The sequence below is a fragment of the Pristiophorus japonicus genome, unplaced genomic scaffold (genome assembly GCF_044704955.1).
Source record: "Pristiophorus japonicus isolate sPriJap1 unplaced genomic scaffold, sPriJap1.hap1 HAP1_SCAFFOLD_586, whole genome shotgun sequence".
Classification (NCBI taxonomy): domain Eukaryota; kingdom Metazoa; phylum Chordata; class Chondrichthyes; family Pristiophoridae; genus Pristiophorus; species Pristiophorus japonicus.
This window is the reverse complement of record NW_027254495.1, coordinates 299,750-318,171: the sequence shown is the minus strand read 5'-3', so window position 1 is coordinate 318,171 and position 18,422 is coordinate 299,750. Positions and strand designations below refer to the sequence as shown.

Below are 18,422 nucleotides of genomic sequence, written 5' to 3'. Positions count from 1 at the left end.
TGGATGTTTTTGTAACTGGAAGGATGTTTCCAGTGGGGTTCCGCAGGGCTCAGTACTGGGTCCCTTGCTTTTTGTGGTATACATCAATGATCTAGACTTGAATATAGGGGGGATGATTAAGAAGTTTGCAGATGATACAAAAATATGCCGTGGGGTTGATAATGAAGAAGAAAGCTGTGGACTGCAGGAAGATATCGATGAACTGGTCAGGTGGGCAGAACAGTGGCAAATGGAATTTAATCCAGAGAGGTGTGAGGTCATGCATTTGGGGAGGGCTAACAAGGCAAGGGAATAGACATTAAATGGTAGGACACTGAGAAGTGTAGAGGAACAGAGGGACCTTGGAGTGCAGGTCCACAGATCCCTGAAGGTAGCAGGCCAGGTGGATAAGGTGGTTAAGACGGCATACGGAATACTTGCCTTTATTAGTCGAGGCACAGAATACAAGAGCAGGGAGGTTATGCTTGAACTATATACATCACTGGTTAGGCCACAGCTGGAGTACTGCGTGCAGTTCTGGTCATCACATTGCAGGAAGGATGTGATTGCACTGGAGAGGGTGCAGAGGAGATTTACCAGGATGTTGCCATGACTGGAAAACTTTAACTATGAGGAAAGATTGGATAGGCTGGGGTTGTTTTCCTTGGAACAGAGGAGCCTGAGGGGAGATTTAATTGAGGTGTATAACATCATGAGAGGCCTGGATAGAGTGGATAGGAAGGACCTATTTCCCCTTCGCAGAGGGGTCAATAACCAGGGGACACAGATTTAAAGTAATTGTGTTTGAAGAATGAGGAGGGGTCAGTGAAACGCTCAGATTGTGTCTCATCCCTCAGACTCCTGCCTCCGTCTCTTCAATATTCGCTTCTCAACATCGATATATCGAGTCTTTCACGTAGTAAAACATCCCAAGGCAACTCAGTCCCAATCTGTCCCAATCTCTCTGCCTCTCTGTCTCTCTGTCTCTCACTCTCACTCTATCACATGTTCTGCCTTTGTGTCTCTCTTACTATCTCTCACTTTCTCTCTGTCTCTCGCGGGGGAAACGGAGAGAGGGAAGGGGAGAGAGCGAAGGGGAGAGAGGGGGAAGGGGTCAGATGGAATTGAAAAGAGAGCGAGAGGGAGGAGGCAGTGGAGTGAGAAGGGAATAGAGAGAAGGGAGGGGAGAGAGAGGGGAACGAGTGAGAGAGGCAAGGGGAGAGAAAGCGGGAAGGAAAGAGGGGAGGAAGGGGAGAAAGAATGGGGAAAGGGGAGAGAGTGTGGAAGGAGTGAGAGAGGGGTGTAGGAGTGAGATATAGAGGGTAACGAGTGTGTAAGAGTGGGAAGGGGAGAGAGAGCGAGGGGGAGGAGAAAGGGAAGGGGAGAGAGTGAGGGGAGAGAGGGGGAAGGGAGAAGAGAGGGGGAAGGGAGAAGAGAGGGGGAAGCAGAGTGAGAAACGGGGAAAGCAAGATAGTTGGAAAGGGAGAGAGGGGTAAAAAGACTCATGATGGGGAGGGCAGAGAGAGACGAAAGTGTACGAGGAAGGCCTGTTGTTCCTCAGTCAGTCTCAGAGATATTAAACATTTATGATTAAAAACCTTGTTTATTGACAGCAAACTTGAATATGAAGTTCATTTTGAGTAGGTCCCAGTAAGATTTAAACTCACGACCCCTGGTTTACAAGACCAGTGCTCTAACCCCTGAGCTATGGAGCCACCTGTAACACCAGCTCCTGTTTGCATCTTACTATTGTTAACAAGGAGGTGGGGCCTGCATAATCATTCTCGGTGATTCATCCCTGAACATTCACAGAATCTTACAGCACACAAGGAGGGCCATTCGGCCCATCGTGTCGGTGTCGGCTGTGTGAAAGAGATTATTCCCACTCCGCCCCACCCCCCACCCCTGCCCTCCCCGCTCCACCCCCCGCTCTACCCCTCCTCCCTGCTACCCGCCCTTCCCCCGGGGTTTAGCAGCTTTGAAAGTGGATAAGTCTCAGGCCCGGATGAAATGTATCCCAGGCTGTTGAGTGAAGCAAAAGAGGAAGTAGCAGAGGCTCTGACCATCATTTTCCAATCCTCTCTGGCTTCAAGTGTGGTACCAGAGGACTGGAGGACTGCGAAGGTGGTACCTTTGTTTAAGAAGGGAGAAAGGGATAGACCGAGTAATGACAGACCAGTCAGCCTAACCTCCGTGGTGGGAAAATTATTGGAAAAATTCCTGAAGGACAGGATAAATCTACATTTAGAAAGACACGGGTTAATCAGGGACAGTCAGCACGGATTTGTTGAGGGAAGTTCCTGTCTGACTCATGATTGAATTTTTCGAGGAGGTAACCAGGAGGGTTGATGAGGGCAGTGTGTATGATGTAGTGTATATGGAGTTTAGCAAAGTTTTCGATAAGGTCCCACATGGCAGACTGGTCACGAAAGCAAAAGCCCATGGGATCCAGGGCAAAGTGGCAAGTTGGAGCCAAAATTGTCTCAGATTCAGGAAGCAAAGGGTAATGGTTGACGGGTGTTTTTGTGACCCCGTGAACTTTTATCTCGTGCAGTAACCTTTTATGATGGGGAGAGAGAGAGTGGAAGGGGGGGCGCGGGGGGCCGAGAGAGAAAGAGAGCTGAACGGGAGAGTGAGAGAGAGAAAGGGAGAAGGGTAGAGAGAGAGAAGGGGAGAATCAGAAAGGAAAGGAAAAAATGAGAGAGAGGAGATGGAAAGTGAAAAGGCAGAGGCGGGAGAAATGGGAGTCACATATTTAAATACAAAACTAAGCCCCAGTGAGATTTGAACCCACGACCGCTGGTTTACAAGACCAGTGCTCTAACCCCTGAGCTATGGAGCCACCTGCTTTGGAAAAGACAGGGGAAGGAGCAGGAAAGAAAGAGGAAGGGAAAAGAGAGAGTGGAAGGAGTGAGAGAGAGGGGAAGTGGAGAGAAAGGGGAAGGGGAGAGAGGGAGTGAAAGTGGAGAAAGGGGAAGGAGTGAGAGAGAGAGGGAAGTGGAGACTGGGAGAAAGAGAGGGGCAGGGAAGAGAGCGAAGGAAGGGGAAAGAGAGGTTAAGGGAAGAGAGGGGGAAGGAGTGCGAAAGAGAGGGGAAAGGGAGAGAAAGGAGAAGGGGAGAGAGATGGGAAGGAGTGAAAGAGGGGTAAAGGGAGAGAAAGGAGAAGGGGAGAGAGGGGGGAAGGAGTGAGAGAGAGGGGGAAGGGGAGAGAGGGGGGAAGGAGTGAGAGAGAGGAGGAAAGGGAGATGGGGAGAGGAAGGGGAGAGAGAGAGGCGGGGAGAATGTAGAAAGGCGGAGAGAGGGGAAGGAGTAGGAAATAGGAAAGAGGGAAGAGAGAGAGGAAGGGGAAAGAGAGGGAGGGGAAGAAGAGGGAGAAGGGGAGAATCTCTCAGGAAAGGGAAAGGAGAGAAAGACAGGAGGGCACCTGCTCTGGGAAAGACAGGGGAAGGATCTGGGGAGAGAGAGAAGGAAAGGAGTGAGAGAGGGAAGGAGAGAGAGAGTGGAAGGGGCGAGAGAGGGAAGGAGAGAGAGAGAGAGGCAGGAGAGAGAGAGAAGGGGAGAAGAGGCAGGGAAGGGAAAGAGAGGGAACGGATGGGGAGAGTGAATGGAAGGAGGGGAAGGAGTGAGAGAAGAGCGAGGGAGAAGGATCGAGAGTGAGGGGAAGGAAAGAGGGTGTGGTGAGGGAGGGGGAAGGGGAGAGAGGGGAATGAGTGAGAGATGGGGAAAATGAGATAGAGAGAGAGGGAGGAAAAGATGTAGAATGGGGAAGGGAGAGAGAGATTTGGAAGGGAAGAGTCAGTGGAAGAGAAATGAGCCTGTTGATCCAGGATCGGTCACAGAGCTGTTTAATATTTATAATTGAAGAACTTATTAACTAACAGCAAATTTAAATACTGAGCTAATTTTGAGTAGGCTCCAGTGAGATTTGAACCCACGACCCCTGGTTTACTAGACCAGTGCTCTAACCCCTGAGCTATGGAGCCACCTGCACTGGAAAAGACAGGGGAAGGAGCAGGAATATGAGGGGAAGGGAAAAGAGAGAGTGGAAGGAGTGAGAGAGAGGGGGAAGGGGTGAGAGAGAGGAAGGGGGGAGAGATGGGAAGGCGAGAGAGGGAGGAGACAGGGGAGAGAGAAAGGAAAGGGAGAGAGAGGGAGAATGGGGAGAATCTGAAAAGAAGGGGAAAAGTGAGAGAGAGGAGAGAGGGGAGGGAAGATAGGGGAAGGGGAGATGGAGAGTGAAAAGGTAGAGTGGGCAGGGAAGAGTGTGGGTAGGGGAGAGAGGGGGAGGGGAGAGAGAGGGAAGATAGAGGAGGAAGGAGAGAGAGGGGAAGGAGTGAGAGAATGAAAGTAGAGAGGGAAGGGGAAAGAGGAGAGAGAGGTGAAGGGGAGAATGAGACAGGGGAAGTGGAGAGAGGAGAAGGGGAAAGACAGGGTGAAGGAGTGAGTTCAAGCAAGGAAAAAGGGAGAGAGAGTGTAAGAGAGACGAGAAGAGGAGAGGGGGAAGGGTGTGAGGGGAGCCTGTTGTTCCAGGGTCAGTCTCAGAGATGTTAAACATCCAGAGAGAGAAGGGGAGAGAAAGGGGGAAGGAAAGAGGTGAGGAAGGGGAGAAAGAGTGGGGAAAGGGGAGAGAGGGGGAAGGAGTGAGAGAGAGGTGCAGGAGTGAGATATAGAGGGTAACGAGTGTGTAAGAGTGGGAAGGGGAGAGAGAGCGAGGGGGAGGAGAAAGGGAAGGGGAGAGAGTGAGGGGAGAGAGGGGGAAGGGAGATGAGAGGGGGAAGGTGGAAGAGAGGGGGAAGCAGAGTGAGAAACGGGGAAAGCGAGATAGTTGGAAAGGGAGAGAGGGGTAAAAATTCTCATGATGGGGAGGGCAGAGAGAGACGAAAGGGTACGAGGAAGGCCTGTTGTTCCTCAGTCAGTCTCAGAGATATTAAACATTTAGAATTAAAAACCTTGTTAACTGACAGCAAACTTAAGCATAAAGTTCATTTTGAGTAGGCCCCAAGGAGATTTAAACTCACGACCCCTGGTTTACAAGACCAGTGCTCTAACCCCTGAGCTATGGAGCCACCTGTAACACCAGCTCCTGTTTACATCTTACTCTTGTTAACAAGGAGGTGGGGTCCGAATAATCATTCTCGGTGATTCATCCCTGAACATTCACAGAATCTTACAGCACACAAGGAGGGCCATTCGGCCCATCGTGTCTGTGTCGGCTGTGTGAAAGAGATTATTCCCACTCCGCCCCACCCCCCACCCCTGCCCTCCCCGCTCCACCCCCGCTCTACCCCTCCTCCCTGCTACCCGCCCCCGCCGCCGGCTCTTCCCCCGCGGTTTAGCAGCTTTGAAAGTGGATAAGTCTCAGGCCCGGATGAAATGTATCCCAGGCTGTTGAGTGAAGCAAAAGAGGAAATAGCAGAGGCTCTGACCATCATTTTCCAATCCTCTCTGGCTTCAAGTGTGGTACCAGAGGACTGGAGGACTGCGAAGGTGGTACCTTTGTTTAAGAAGGGAGAAAGGGATAGACCGAGTAATGACAGACCAGTCAGCCTAACCTCAGTGGTGGGAAAACTATTGGAAAAATTCCTGAAGGACAGGATAAATCTACATTTAGAAAGACACGGGTTAATCAGGGACAGTCAGCACGGATTTGTTGAGGGAAGTTCCTGTCTGACTAACGATTGAATTTTTCGAGAAGGTAACCAGGAGGGTTGATGAGGGCAGTGTGTACGATGTAGTGTATATGGAGTTTAGCAAAGCCTTCGATAAGGTCCCACATGGCAGACTGGTCACGAAAGTTAAAGCCCATGGGATCCAGGGCAAAGTGGCAAGTTGGAGCCAAAAATTGGCTCAGAGACAGGATTCTGTGTCACAATTATTCTTTGATTCTATGACAGCTATCAATAGATTTTTGGACTCTGGAGGAATCAAGGGATAAGGAGGGAAGAGAGGAGACTAGCTCGAAGATCAGCCATGTATTAAATGGCGGAGCAGGCTCGAGGGGGCCATGGGGGCGACTCCCCTGCTCCTGATTCTTGTGTTCTTTCCAAAGCTTTGGGGCAAATGGAGAAGGCAAGGTGGCAGTAAGTCTAATCGCTGTGGTGTGACGGTACAGGAACCTGAGTTTTCTTTTAAAAAGACAAAATGTGGAGTGTTCGAGCTCCCAGCGCGCGAGCGGAAGGAGCGAGGTGAATCGATTGGGATCGGACTGTGCACCCACCTCCCCCTGCGTTTGGCAGGGTATGAGGGGAGAGGCGGTGTGTGAAGGGGCTGACACAGACCTCGCCCTGCAAGCGCGCGCTTTTGTTAAAACGTGATGTCAAGAATGGGAAGCGTAAATAACTTGTAAATACACACTGTGATGGAGTTAAAAAACCCCAAAAAACAAAATAAAACTGCTTTGAAAATGGAGAGTCAATGGGAAGTGTGTGTGTGTGTGTCACAGTCCTTTGTGATAATCACCGGATTGGTAAACCCACAGGTCACGGGTTCAAATCCCCCCACAAATGTCTTCTCTTCCTCAAGCTGGACTCCCTGAGATAAGGAATTGATCCCCGGCCGTATAGCGACCACGGAATCACTCACACTCAACCTCGGTTTAAGAACATAAGAAATAGGAGCAGGAGTAGGCCATATGGCCCCTCGAGCCACATTGACACCACTGAATGACACATTCCGGGAGGGTGACGTGTGATGGGAGATGGACAGGTGGGAAAGAACCAATCAGAGCCAGTCTGGAAAGGTTCAACAAATCGATGTCACTTCGCCGAGAGCAGTCGACCAATCGGTGGTTCTGTAGGAGGCCCACACACCTCAAAAAGCGGCAGAATTGTAATTGTGAAAACCTCTGTTCTGAGAAGGTCCATCGGAACCCTTCCCCAGCATGCTTGAATAAAAACCGGTTATACTTGCTTTGGAGGCAGTTCAGGGAAGGTTTACTCGGTTGATTCCGGAGATGAAGGGGTTTGACTTATGAGGAAAGGTTGAGGAGGTTGGGCCTCTACTCATTGGAATTCAGAAGAATGAGAGGTGATCTTATCGAAACGTATCAGATTATGAGGGGGCTCGACAAGGTGGATGCAGAGAGGATGTTTCCACTGATGGGGGAGACTAGAACTAGGGGGCATGGTCTTAGAATAAGGGGCCACCCATTTAAAACTGAGATGAGGAGGAATTTCTTCTCTCAGAGGGTTGTAAATCTGTGTAATTCGCTGCCTCAGAGAGCTGTGGAAGCCGGGACATTGAATATATTTAAGACAGAAATAGACAGTTTCTTAACCGATCAGGGAATAAGGGGGCGGGCAGGGAAGTGGAGCTGAGTCCATGATCGGATCAGCCATGACCGCATTAAATGGCGGAGCAGGCTCGAGGGGCCGTATGGCCTACTCCTGCTCCTATTTCTTATGTTCTTATGTAAAAGGCAAAGTGTGTGTGATACCAATGTAATATATAGAGCCCCATCCAGTGAACTACTGGGGCATTGCAGCCAGTGCTGTTTACAACAATAAAGTCAGGTCACTCTGACTGGGTTTCCTGAAGTTACCAGCCATCTCACAAACCTGTGCGTGTTTGTGAGATCGTACGGAAAACAGAACGTTGGCAACATAAGGACCAGCAGGACCAGCGTTCGGTGTCACTGCTCACTGAACCTGTGGAGGGACACTCACCTGAACAGAGAACAGATTTTGTCGGCTTTCTGGTCCTTGTTTGGTGGCGATCAGCTTGTTCCATTTAAGTCTGCACCTGTCGACTGGTAGTTGGCCAGTTATACGCCTGGCAGCTTTTTATTGTGACATCATCGGCGCTCCGTCGAACGAGGATGACTTGTTTCCACACCAAAAGGGATGAGTTCACAAATGTTTCAATGAAGGACCCGATGTTCCAGTCCTCAACTCCAGTTGAAGGGTGGAAGATGCCTGTGGGTGGATTGTTTTAACATGGGGTGACCGTTGTACACCAGCCACCACATGGGCTTGACAGAGCGAGGTCTGGGTCCAGTGGCAAGGGTTAACCAGGACAACTGGAGACCTGCTCTGCTGCACGGACCCAGTGCGCACACATATCGCACAGTGTGGGCTGGGCCCGTGCTGCCCCTGGGCCCTCCTGGGCCCTGAACTCTCATTCACCGTTCCACCGCCCCGATCTCTCACCACTATCTCTCGCTGCACCTACACCACGATCTCTCGTTGCTCCTTTGCTTCCCACGCTCCAAAGGGAGAAAGAGTGGAAGGGAGGGAGAGAGGAAAAGGAGTGAGAGATTGAAGGAGAGAGAGAGAAGGGGAGACAGAGACAGGGGAAGGGAAAGAGAGGGAGCGTGCGTGGAAGGAGGGGAAGGAGAAGGATAGAGAGTGACGGGGAAGGAAAGAGGCTGGGGTGAGGGAGGGGGAAGGGGAGAGAGGGGAATGAGTGAGAGACGGGGAAAATGAGATGGAGAGAGCGATGCAGAATGGGGAAAGGAGAAAGAGATTTGGAAGTGGAGAGTGAGTGTAAGAGAAATGAGCCTATTGCTCCAGTCAGTCACAGAGCTGTTTAATATTTATAATGAAATACTTTGTTAATTAACAGAAATTTTAAATACTGAGTTAATTTTGAGTTGGCCCAACTGTGATTTGAACCCACGGCCCCATGTTTACGAGATCAGCGCTCTAACCCCTGAGCTATGGAACCATGTGCTCTGGGAAAGACAGGGGAAGGAGCAGGAAAGAGAGGGGAAGGGAAAAGAGAGAGTGAAAGGAGTGAGAGAGAATGGGAAGGGGAAAGAGAGGGAAGGAGTGAGAGAGAGAAAGGGGAGGGAGATGGGAAGGCGAGAGAGGGAGGAGACGGGGAGAGAGAAAGGAAGGGGAGAGAGAGGGAGAATCTTAAAAGAAAGGGAAAAATGAGAGAGAGGAGAGAGGGGAGAGAAGATCGGGGAAGGGGAGAGGGAGAGTGAAAAGGGAGAGGGGGCAGGGGAGAGAGTGGGTAGGGGAGAGAGAGGGAAGATAGAGGGTGAAGGAGTGAGACCGAGCGGGGAAGCGGAGAGAGAGAGGGAGAATCTGAAAAGAAAGGGAGAAGAGAGAGAGCGAGGAGGGAGGGGAGAGAGGGGAACGGGAGAAGGTGAGAGAGGGGAATGAGTGAGAGACGGGGAAAGCGAGATAGTGGGAAAGGGAGAGAGGGATAAAAAGATGTAGAACGGGTCATGATGGGGAAGGGAGAGAGAGATTTGGAAGGGGAGAGAGACGAGAAGAGGAGAGGGGGAAGGGTGTGAGGAGAGTCTGTTGTTCCAGGGTCAGTCTCGGAGCTGTTTAATATTTATAATTAAACCCCTTGTTAATTGACGGTGAATTTAAATTCTGAGCTAATTTTGAGTAGGCCCCAGTGAGATTTAAACTCACGACTCCTGGTTTACAAGACCTGTGCTCTTACCCCTGAAACATAGAAACATAGAAAATAGGTGCAGGAGTAGGCCATTCGGCCCTTCGAGCCTGCACCACCTTTCAATATGATCATGGCTGAACATTCACCTCAGTACCCCTTTCCTGCTTTCTCTCCATATGCTTTGATCCCTTTAGCCATAAGGGCCACATCTCACTCCCTCTTGAATATATCCAATGAACTGGCATCAACAACTCTCTGAGGCAGGGAATTCCACAGGTTAACAACTCTCAGAGTGAAGAAGTTTCTCCTCATCTCAGTCCTAAATGGCTTATCCCTTATCCTTAGACTGTGTCCCCCGGTTCTGGACTTCCCCAACATCGGGAACATTCTTCCTCCATCTAACATGTCCAGTCCCAACAGAATTTTATATGTTTCTGTGAGATCCCCTCTCATTCTTCTAAACTCCAGTGAATAAAGGCCCAGTTGATCCAGTCTCTCCTCATATGTCAGTCCAGCCATCCCGGGAATCAGTCTGGTGAACCTTCGCTGCACTCCCTCAATAGCAAGCACTTCCTTCCTCAGATTAGGAGACCAAAACTGAGCTATGGAGCCACCTGCTCTGGGAAAGACATTGGAAGGAGCAGGAAAGAGAGGGGAAGGGAAAAGTGAGAGTGGAAGGGGAGAGAGAGAGGGGGAAGGGGAGACAGAGGGAAGGGGAAGGGGAGAGAGAGGAAGGGGAAGAGGATAGAGGGGGGAGAGAGTGGGGGAAGAGGAGAGAGTGGGGAGAGAGTGGGTATGGGAGAGAGGGGGTAGGAGAGAGGGGCGAATGGGACAGAGGGGGAGAGTCTGATGGGAAAGGGGAGAGTGAGAGCGAGGGAAAGAGAAAGGGAGGAGGGAGGGGGAGCGAGAAGACTGGAGACAGTGGAGGGGAGGCAGAAGGAGACGGAGGAGAGAGAGAGGAGGGAAGAAAATAAAAGGGGAGAGGGGAAGGAGTGAGCGAGCGGGGAAGGGGAGAGATAGAGAGGGAAGCGGAGAGATAGAGGGGGAAGGGGGGGAGAGAGGGGGAAGGGGAGAAAGAGAGGGGAAAGGGGAGAAGAGAGGGGGGAAGGGGAGAGAGAGGGGAAGGAGAGAGATGGGGAAGGAGAGAGACGGGGAAGGAGAGAGAGGGGATGGGGAGAGAGAGAGGGAAAGGGGAAAGTGAGAGAGGGGAAGGGGAGAGAGAGAGGGGAAGGGGAGAGTGGGGGGAAAGGGGAGAGAGGGAGGGAGAGAGAGAGGGAAAGGAGAGAGAGAGGAGAAGGGGAGAGTGAGGGGAGGAGAAGGGGAGAGAGAGGGGAAGGGGAGAGTGAGGGGAGGAGAAGGGGAGAGAGAGGAGAATGAGTGAGAAAGAGAAATGGGGAAAGCGAAAGAGCAGAAAAACAGGAGAACCTTTTGTTCCAGAGAGAGAGAGAGACAGAGCGACAGGCAATGAGAGAGAGAAAGAGAAAGGGAGAAGGGGTGAGAGTGAAAGAGGGGAAAGGCAGAAGCGGAGAGACAGAGTGAGAAACTGGGAGACGGAGAGAAGAATGAGGCGTGAGAAAGATTGGTGAAGGGGGCAAGAAGGTGCCTCTAGTTCCAGGGCAGGTCACAGAGCTGTTTAATATTTATAATTAAAGCCCTTGTTAATTGACAGTGAATTTAAATACTGAGCTAACTTTGAGTAGACCCCAGTGAGATTTGAACCCACGACCCCTGGTTTACTAGACCAGTGCTCTAACCCCTGAGCTATGGAACCACCTGACCTGGGCTGTGGGTCATTCCCCAGTTAGTGCTGTGTATTTGAAGAATGAGGAGGGGTCAGTGAAACACTCAGATTGTGTCTCATCCCCCAGACTCCTGCCTCCGTCTCTTCAATATTCACTTCTCAACATCGATATATCGGGTCTTTCACGTAGTAAAACATCCCAAGGCAACTCAGTCACACTCTGCCTCAATCTCTCTCTGCCTCTCTGTCTCTCTCTCTTTCTCACTCTCTCTCTGTAACTCTCGCTTTCTCTCGCTCAGTGTATCTGTCTCTCCATCTCTCACTCTCACTCTATCACATGTTCTCCCTTTGTGTCTCTCTTATTATCTCTCACTTTCTCTCTGTTTCTTGAGGGGGAAAGGGAGAGAGGGGGAAGGGAGAGAGGGAAGGGGAGAGAGGGGGAAAGGGAGAGAGGGAAGGGGTCAGATAGAAACGAAAAGAGAGGGAGAGGGAGGAGGCAGTGGAGTGAGAAGGGACTAGAGAGAAGGGAAGGGGAGAGAGAGAGGGGAACGAGCGAGAGAGGGAAGGGGAGAGAAATGGGGAAGGAAAGAAGGGAGGAAGGGGAGAAAGAGTGGGGAAAGGGGAGAGAGGGGGAAGGAGTGAGAGAGAGGTGCAGGAGTGAAATATAGAGGGTAACGTGTGTGTAAGAGTGGGAAGGGGAGAGAGGGCGAGGGAAGAGAGGCAAGGAGAGTTAGAGACAGGGAAAGCAAGTTCGTGAGAAAAATGGACTCAGAAAGGGTAAGCAGAGAGAAGGGAAAGTGTCCAAGGAAAGACTGCTGTTTCTCAGTCAGTTTCAAAGCTATGAAACATATATAGTTAAAGACCTTGTTAACTGACAGTGAGTTTAAATACTGAGTTATTTTAGAACAGGTTCACAGTGAGATTTGAAACCACAACCCCTGGTTTACAAGACCAGTGCTCTAACCCCTGAGCTATGGAGCCACCTTTAACACCAGCTCCTGTTTACATCTTACTATTGTTAACAAGGAGGTGGGGCCCGAATAATCATTCTCAGTGATTCATCCCTGAACATTGACAGAATCTTACAGCACACAAGGAGGGCCATTTGGCCCATCGTGCCTGTGCTGGCTCTGTGAGAGAGATTATTCCCACTTCCCCCCCCCCATTCCCTCCACCCCCGCTTTACCCCTCCCGCCCGCACCCACCGCCCTTCCCCCGGGGTTTAGCAGCTTTGAAAGTGGATAAGTCTCAGGCCCGGATGAAATGTATCCCAGGCTGTTGAGCGAAGCAAAAGAGGAAATAGCAGAGGCTCTGACCACCATTTTCCAATCCTCTCTGGCTTCAAGCATGGTACCAGAGGACTGGAGGACTGCGAAGGTGGTACCTTTGTTTAAGAAGGGAGAAAGAGATAGACCGAGTAATGACAGACCAGTCAGCCTAACCTCCGTGGTGGGAAAATTATTGGAAAAATTCCTGAAGGACAGGATAAATCTACATTTAGAAAGACACGGGTTAATCAGGGACAGTCAGCACGGATTTGTTGGTATACATCAATGATCTAGACTTGAATATATGGGGTATGATTAAGAAGTTTGCAGATGATACAAAAATATGCCGTGGGGTTGATAATGAAGAAGAAAGCTGTGGACTGCAGGAAGATATCGATGAACTGGTCAGGTGGGCAGAACAGTGGCAAATGGAGTTTAATCCAGAGAGGTGTGAGGTCATGCATTTGGGGAGGGCTAACAAGGCAAGGGAATACACATTAAATGGTAGGACACTGAGAAGTGTAGAAGAACAACGGGACCTTGGAGTGCAGGTCCACAGATCCCTGAAGGTAGCAGGCCAGGTGGATAAGGTGATTAAGATGGCATACGGAATACTTGCCTTTATTGGTCGAGTCATGGAATACAAGAGCAGGGGGGTTATGCTTGAACTGTATACAACACTGGTTAGGCCACAGCTGGAGTACTGCGTGCAGTTCTGGTCACCACATTACAGGAAGGATGTGATTGCACTGGAGAGGGTGCAGAGGAGATTTACCAGGATGTTGCCTGGACTGGAGAATTTTAACTATGAGGAAAGATTGGATAGGCTGGGGTTGTTTCCCTGGGAACAGAGGAGCCTGAGGGGAGATTTAATTGAGGTCTATAAAATTATGAGGGGCCTGGATAGAGTGGATAGGAAGGACCTATTTCCCCTTAGCAGAGGAGTCAATAACCAGTGGGCATAGATTTAAAGTAATTGGGGGGAGGTTTAGAGTGGAGATGATAATAACTTGCTCTTTGATTTTTTTCTGCCAAAGTGCATGACATCACACTTTCCAACATTATACTCCATCTGCCAAATTTTTGCCCACTCACTTAGCCTGTCTATGTCCTTTTGCAGATTTTTTGTGTCCTCCTCACACATTGCTTTTCGTCCCATCTTTGTCTCATCAGCAAACTTGGCTACGTTACACTCAGTCCCTTCTTCCAAGTCGTTAATATAGATTGTAAATAGTTGGGGTCCCAACACTGATCCCTGCAGCACACCACTAGTTACTGTTTGCCAACCGGAGATTGAACCATTTATCCTGACTCTCTGTTTTCTGTTAATTAGCCAACCCTCTATCCATGCAAATATATTACTCCCAACCCCGTGAACTTTTATCTCGTGCAGTAACCTTATATGATGAGGAGACAGAGTGTGGGAGGAGGGCGGGGGGGGGGGCGAGAGAGAAAGAGAGCTGAAGGGGAGAGTGAGAGAGAGAAAGGGAGAAGGGGAGAATCTGAAAGGAAAGGGAAAAGTCAGCGAGAGGAGATGGAAAGTTAAAAGGCAGAGGCGGAAGAAATGAGAGTCACATATTTAAATACAAAACTAACTTGGAGTAAGCCCCAGTGAAATTTGAACTCACGACCCCTGATTTACTAGACTAGTGCTTTAACCCCTGAGCTATGGAGCAACGTGCTGTGGGAAATACAGGGGAAGTAGGAGGAAAGAGAGGGGAAGGGAAAAGAGAGAGTGGAAGGAGTGAGAGAGAGGGGGAAGGGAAGAGAGAGGGAGGGGGAAGGAGAGAGGGAGGGGAAGGGTAGAGAGGGGAAGGAGTGAGAGAGAGGGAAGTGGACTGGGAGAAAGAGAGAGGTGCAGGGGAGAGAGCGAGGGAAGGGGAAAGAGAGCTTAAGGGAAGAGAGAGGGAAGGAGTGCGAAAGAGAGGGGAAGGGGAGAGAGCGAAAGGGGAGAGAGATGGGAAGGAGTGAAAGAGTGGGAAAGGGAGAGAAAGGAGAAGGGGAGAGAGGGGGGAGGAGTGAGAGAGCGGGAAAGGGAGAGAAAGGAGAAGGGGAGAGAGGGTGGAAGGAGTGAGAGAGAGGGGGAAGGGGAGAGAGGGGGGAAGGAGTGAGAGAGGGGGAAGGGGAGAGAGGGGGGAAGAAGTGAGAGAGAGGGGGAAGGGGAGACAGGGAGAGGAAGGGGAGAGAGAGGCGAGGAGGAATGCAGAAGGGGGAAGAGAGAGGAAGGAGTAGGAAAGAGGGAAAGGGAAAGAGAGGGAGGGGAAGAAGAGAGAGAAGGGGAGAATCTCAAAGGAAAGGGAAAGGAGAGACAGACAGGAGGGCACCTGCTCTGGGAAAGACAGGGAAGAGAGAGAGTGGAAGGGGAGAGAGAGTGGAAGGGAGGGAGAGAGGGAAAGGAGTGACAGAGGGAATGAGAGAGAGAGAGAAGGGGAGACAGAGACAGGGAAGGGAAAGAGAGGGAGCGGATGGGGAGAGTGAGTGGAAGGAGAGGAAGGAGCGAGAGAAGAGCGAGGGAGAAGTGGAAGGAAAGAGGGTGGGGAAATGGGAGAGAGGGGACTGAGTGAGAGACAGGGAAAATGATGCAGAATGGGGAAGGGAGAGAGAGATTTGGAAGGGGAGAGAGAGTGAGAGAAATGAGCCTGTTGATCCAGGATCAGTCTTGGAGCTGTTTAATATTTATAAATAAAGCCTTTGTTAATTGACAGTGAATTTAAATACTGAGCTAACGTTGAGTAGGCCCCAGTGAGATTTGAACTGACGACCCCTGGTTTACAAGACCAGTGCTCTAACCCCTGAGCTATGGAGCCACCTGTAACACCAGCTCCTGTTTGCTTCTTACTATTGTTAACAAGGAGATGGGGCCCGAATAATCATTCTCGGTGATTCATCCCTGAACATTGACAGAATCTTACAGAACACAAGGAGGGCCATTCGGCCCATCGTGTCTGTGTCGGCTGTGTGAAAGAGATTATTCCCCTCCCCTGCTCTTTCCCCACAGAAGCTGGGAAACGGAGAGAAGAATAAGGCATGAGAAAGATTGGTGAAGGGAGCAAGACAGAGCCTGTAGTTCCAGGGTCGGTCTCGGAGTGGTTAATATTTATAATTAAAGGTCGAGTTAATTTAAATACGAAGCTAATTTTGAGGAGGCCCCAGTGAGATTTGAACCCAAGGGGAAGGGGAGAGAGTGGGGAAGGAATGAGAGAGTGGGGGAAGGGGAGACAGAGAGGAAGAGAGAGGGAGCAGGGGAGAGAGAGAGTGGGGTGGGGAAAGAGAGGTTAAGGGGAAAGAGGGAGAAGGAGTAAGATAGCGAGGGGATTTGAGTACAGGGGCAGGGAGGTGTTACTACAGTTGTACAGGGCCTTGGTGAGGCCACACCTGGAGTATTGTGGACAGTTTTGGTCTCCTAACTTTAGGAAGGACGTTCTTGCTATTGAGGGAGTGCAGCAAAGGTTCACCAGACTGATTCCCGGGATGGCAGGACTGACATATGAGGAAAGACTGGATCGACTGGGCCTTTATTCACTGGAGTTCAGAAGAATGAGAGGGGATCTCTTAGAAACATATAACATTCTGACGGGTTAGATGCAGGAAGAATGTTCCCGATGTTGGGGAAGTCCAGAACCAGGGGTCACAGTCTAAGGATAAGGGGTAAGCCATTTAGGACCGAGATGAGGAGAAACTTCTTCACCCAGAGAGTGGTGAACCTGTGGAATTCTCTACCACAGAAAGTTGTTGAGGCCAATTCACTAAATATATTCAAAAAGGAGTTACATGAAGTCCTTACTACTAGGGGGATCAAGAGAAAGCAGGAATGGGGTACTGAAGTTGCATGTTCAGCTATGAACTCATTGAATGAGGAAGGGGAAGGAGAGAGAAGGCTCAAAGGGCCAACGCCTGCACCTATTTTCTATCGAGAGAGCGATCGGGGAACAATCTGAAAGGGAGAAGAGAGAGAGACAGAGGCAAAGGTTGATGGACAGTGAATTTAAACACAACACAAATTATGTTTCTGGTTCAATCTCAGAGCTGTTTAATATTTATAATTCAAGCCCTTGATAATTGACAGTGAATTAAATACTGAACAAACTTTGAGTCGGCCCCAGTGAGATTTGAACTCACAACCCCTGGTTTACAAGACCAGTGCACTAACCCCTGAGCTATGGAGTCACCTGCTTTAAAAAAAAGACAGGAGAAGGAACAGGAAAGAGAGGGGAAGGGAAAGAGAGAGTGGAAGGAGTGAGAGAGGGGGGGAAGGGGAGAGAGAGGGAAGGAGTGAGAGAGAGAAAGGGGAGAGAGATGGGAAGGCGAGAGAGGGAGGAGACAGGGGAATGAGAAAGGAAGGGGAGAGAGAGGGAGAATGGGGAGAATCTGAAAAGAAAGGGAAAAGTGAGAGAGAGGAGAGAGGGGAGGGAAGATAGGGGAAGAGGGAGAGTGAAAAGGCAGAGGGGGCAGGGGAGAGAGTGGGTAGGGGAGAGAGAGGGGGAAGGGAGAGAGGAGAGCGAGGGGAAGGGGAGAGAGGAGATAGAGAGGAAGGGGAGAATGAGACAGGGGACGGAGAGAGAGGGGAAGGGGTCTCGTATTCTGAGGAAGGACGTTCTTGCTATTGAGAGAGTGCAGCGAAGGTTCACCAGACTGATTGCAGGGATGGCTGGACTGACATATGAGGAGAGACTGGATCAAGGGATGAAGGGGTATGGAGAGAAAGCAGGAAAGGGATACTGAGGGAATGATCAGCCATGATCTTGTTGAATGGTGGTGCAGGCTCGAAGGGCCGAATGGCCTACTCCTGCACCTATTTTCTATGTTTCTATGTTTCTATGACCCAAAACCAAAGATAATTTCAACAATTGACATATTTTCAATCAAGTTACCAGTAACGAACCTGCCAAGACTTAACGAGCCCGCCAAAACTGAAACAAGAAACCCGGCTCGAGTTGGTGCGTAGATTAGGAGCCTCTCAAAGTATAATTGAGGCCCTAGTTTTCAGTCAGTAGGTTATTCACAGCTCCCTGCGGACTGTCTCACTCACTGACACCGCGGGTTAGGAGCGGCCTGGGGCGGGCCCAGGCTCTCTGCGGATTGTCGCACTCAATTATACCGCGGGCGGCGAGGTTTGGGTCATCGGTGGGTGGCGGCTGCAGGAGAGCTTCGGGCGGTGACGGGCCTTGGTTACTGGCGGGGGGTGGGGGCAGAGTGAGAGGGAGGTTTGTCGGGGAGAGTGAGAGGGAGGTTTGTCGGGGAGAGTGAGAGGGAGGTTTGTCGGGGAGAGTGAGAGGGAGGTTTGTCGGGGTGAGTGAGAGGGAGGTTTGTCGGGGAGAGTGAGAGGGAGGTTTGTCGGGGAGAGTGAGAGGGAGGTTTGTCGGGGAGAGTGAGAGGGAGGTTTGTCGGGGAGAGTGAGAGGGAGGTTTGTCGGGGAGAGTGAGAGGGAGGTTTGTCGGGGAGAGTGAGAGGGAGGTTTGTCGGGGAGAGTGAGAGGGGGGTTTGTCGGGGAGAGTGAGAGGGAGGTTTGTCGGGGAGAGTGAGAGGGAGGTTTGTCGGGGAGAGTGAGAGGGAGGTTTGTCGGGGAGAGTGAGAGGGAGGTTTGTCGGGGAGAGTGAGAGAGAGGTTTGTCGGGGAGAGTGAGAGGGAGGTTTGTCGGGGAGAGTGAGAGGGAGGTTTGTCGGGGAGAGTGAGAGGGAGGTTTGTCGGGGAGAGTGAGAGGGAGGTTTGTCGGGGAGAGTGAGAGGGAGGTTTGTCGGGGAGAGTGAGAGGGAGGTTTGTCGGGGAGAGTGAGAGGGAGGTTTGTCATGGACAGTGAGAGGGAGGTTTGTCGGGGAGAGTGAGAGGGAGGTTTGTCGGGGAGAGTGAGAGGGAGGTTTGTCGGGGAGAGTGAGTGGGAGGTTTGTCGGGGTGAGTGAGAGGGAGGTTTGTCGAGGAGAGTGAGAGGGAGGTTTGTCGGGGAGAGTGAGAGGGAGGTTTGTCGGGGAGAGTGAGAGGGAGGTTTGTCGGGCAGAATGAGAGGGAGGTTTGTCGGGGAGAGTGAGAGGGGGGTTTGTCGGGGAGAGTGAGAGGGAGGTTTGTCGGGGAGAGTGAGAGGGAGGTTT

At 50.9% G+C, this 18,422-nt stretch overlaps 7 non-coding genes across 7 annotated transcripts; all 7 read right to left on the bottom strand.

Moving 5' to 3' along the window:
* Positions 1–1,621: 1,621 nt before the first annotated feature.
* On the bottom strand, positions 1,622–1,694 carry trnat-ugu (transfer RNA threonine (anticodon UGU)). Its single transcript has one exon. It is a non-coding gene; the product is annotated as a tRNA-Thr (tRNA).
* Positions 1,695–2,748: 1,054 nt separating this feature from the next.
* Positions 2,749–2,821, bottom strand: trnat-ugu (transfer RNA threonine (anticodon UGU)). The gene has a single exon. It is a non-coding gene; the product is annotated as a tRNA-Thr (tRNA).
* A 1,068-nt stretch (positions 2,822–3,889) lies between these two features.
* Positions 3,890–3,962, bottom strand: trnat-agu (transfer RNA threonine (anticodon AGU)). Its single transcript has one exon. It is a non-coding gene; the product is annotated as a tRNA-Thr (tRNA).
* A 1,010-nt stretch (positions 3,963–4,972) lies between these two features.
* trnat-ugu (transfer RNA threonine (anticodon UGU)) lies at positions 4,973–5,045 on the bottom strand. The gene has a single exon. It is a non-coding gene; the product is annotated as a tRNA-Thr (tRNA).
* A 5,983-nt stretch (positions 5,046–11,028) lies between these two features.
* Positions 11,029–11,101, bottom strand: trnat-agu (transfer RNA threonine (anticodon AGU)). Its single transcript has one exon. It is a non-coding gene; the product is annotated as a tRNA-Thr (tRNA).
* A 3,972-nt stretch (positions 11,102–15,073) lies between these two features.
* trnat-ugu (transfer RNA threonine (anticodon UGU)) lies at positions 15,074–15,146 on the bottom strand. Its single transcript has one exon. It is a non-coding gene; the product is annotated as a tRNA-Thr (tRNA).
* Positions 15,147–16,433: 1,287 nt separating this feature from the next.
* trnat-ugu (transfer RNA threonine (anticodon UGU)) lies at positions 16,434–16,506 on the bottom strand. Its single transcript has one exon. It is a non-coding gene; the product is annotated as a tRNA-Thr (tRNA).
* Positions 16,507–18,422: the final 1,916 nt, after the last annotated feature.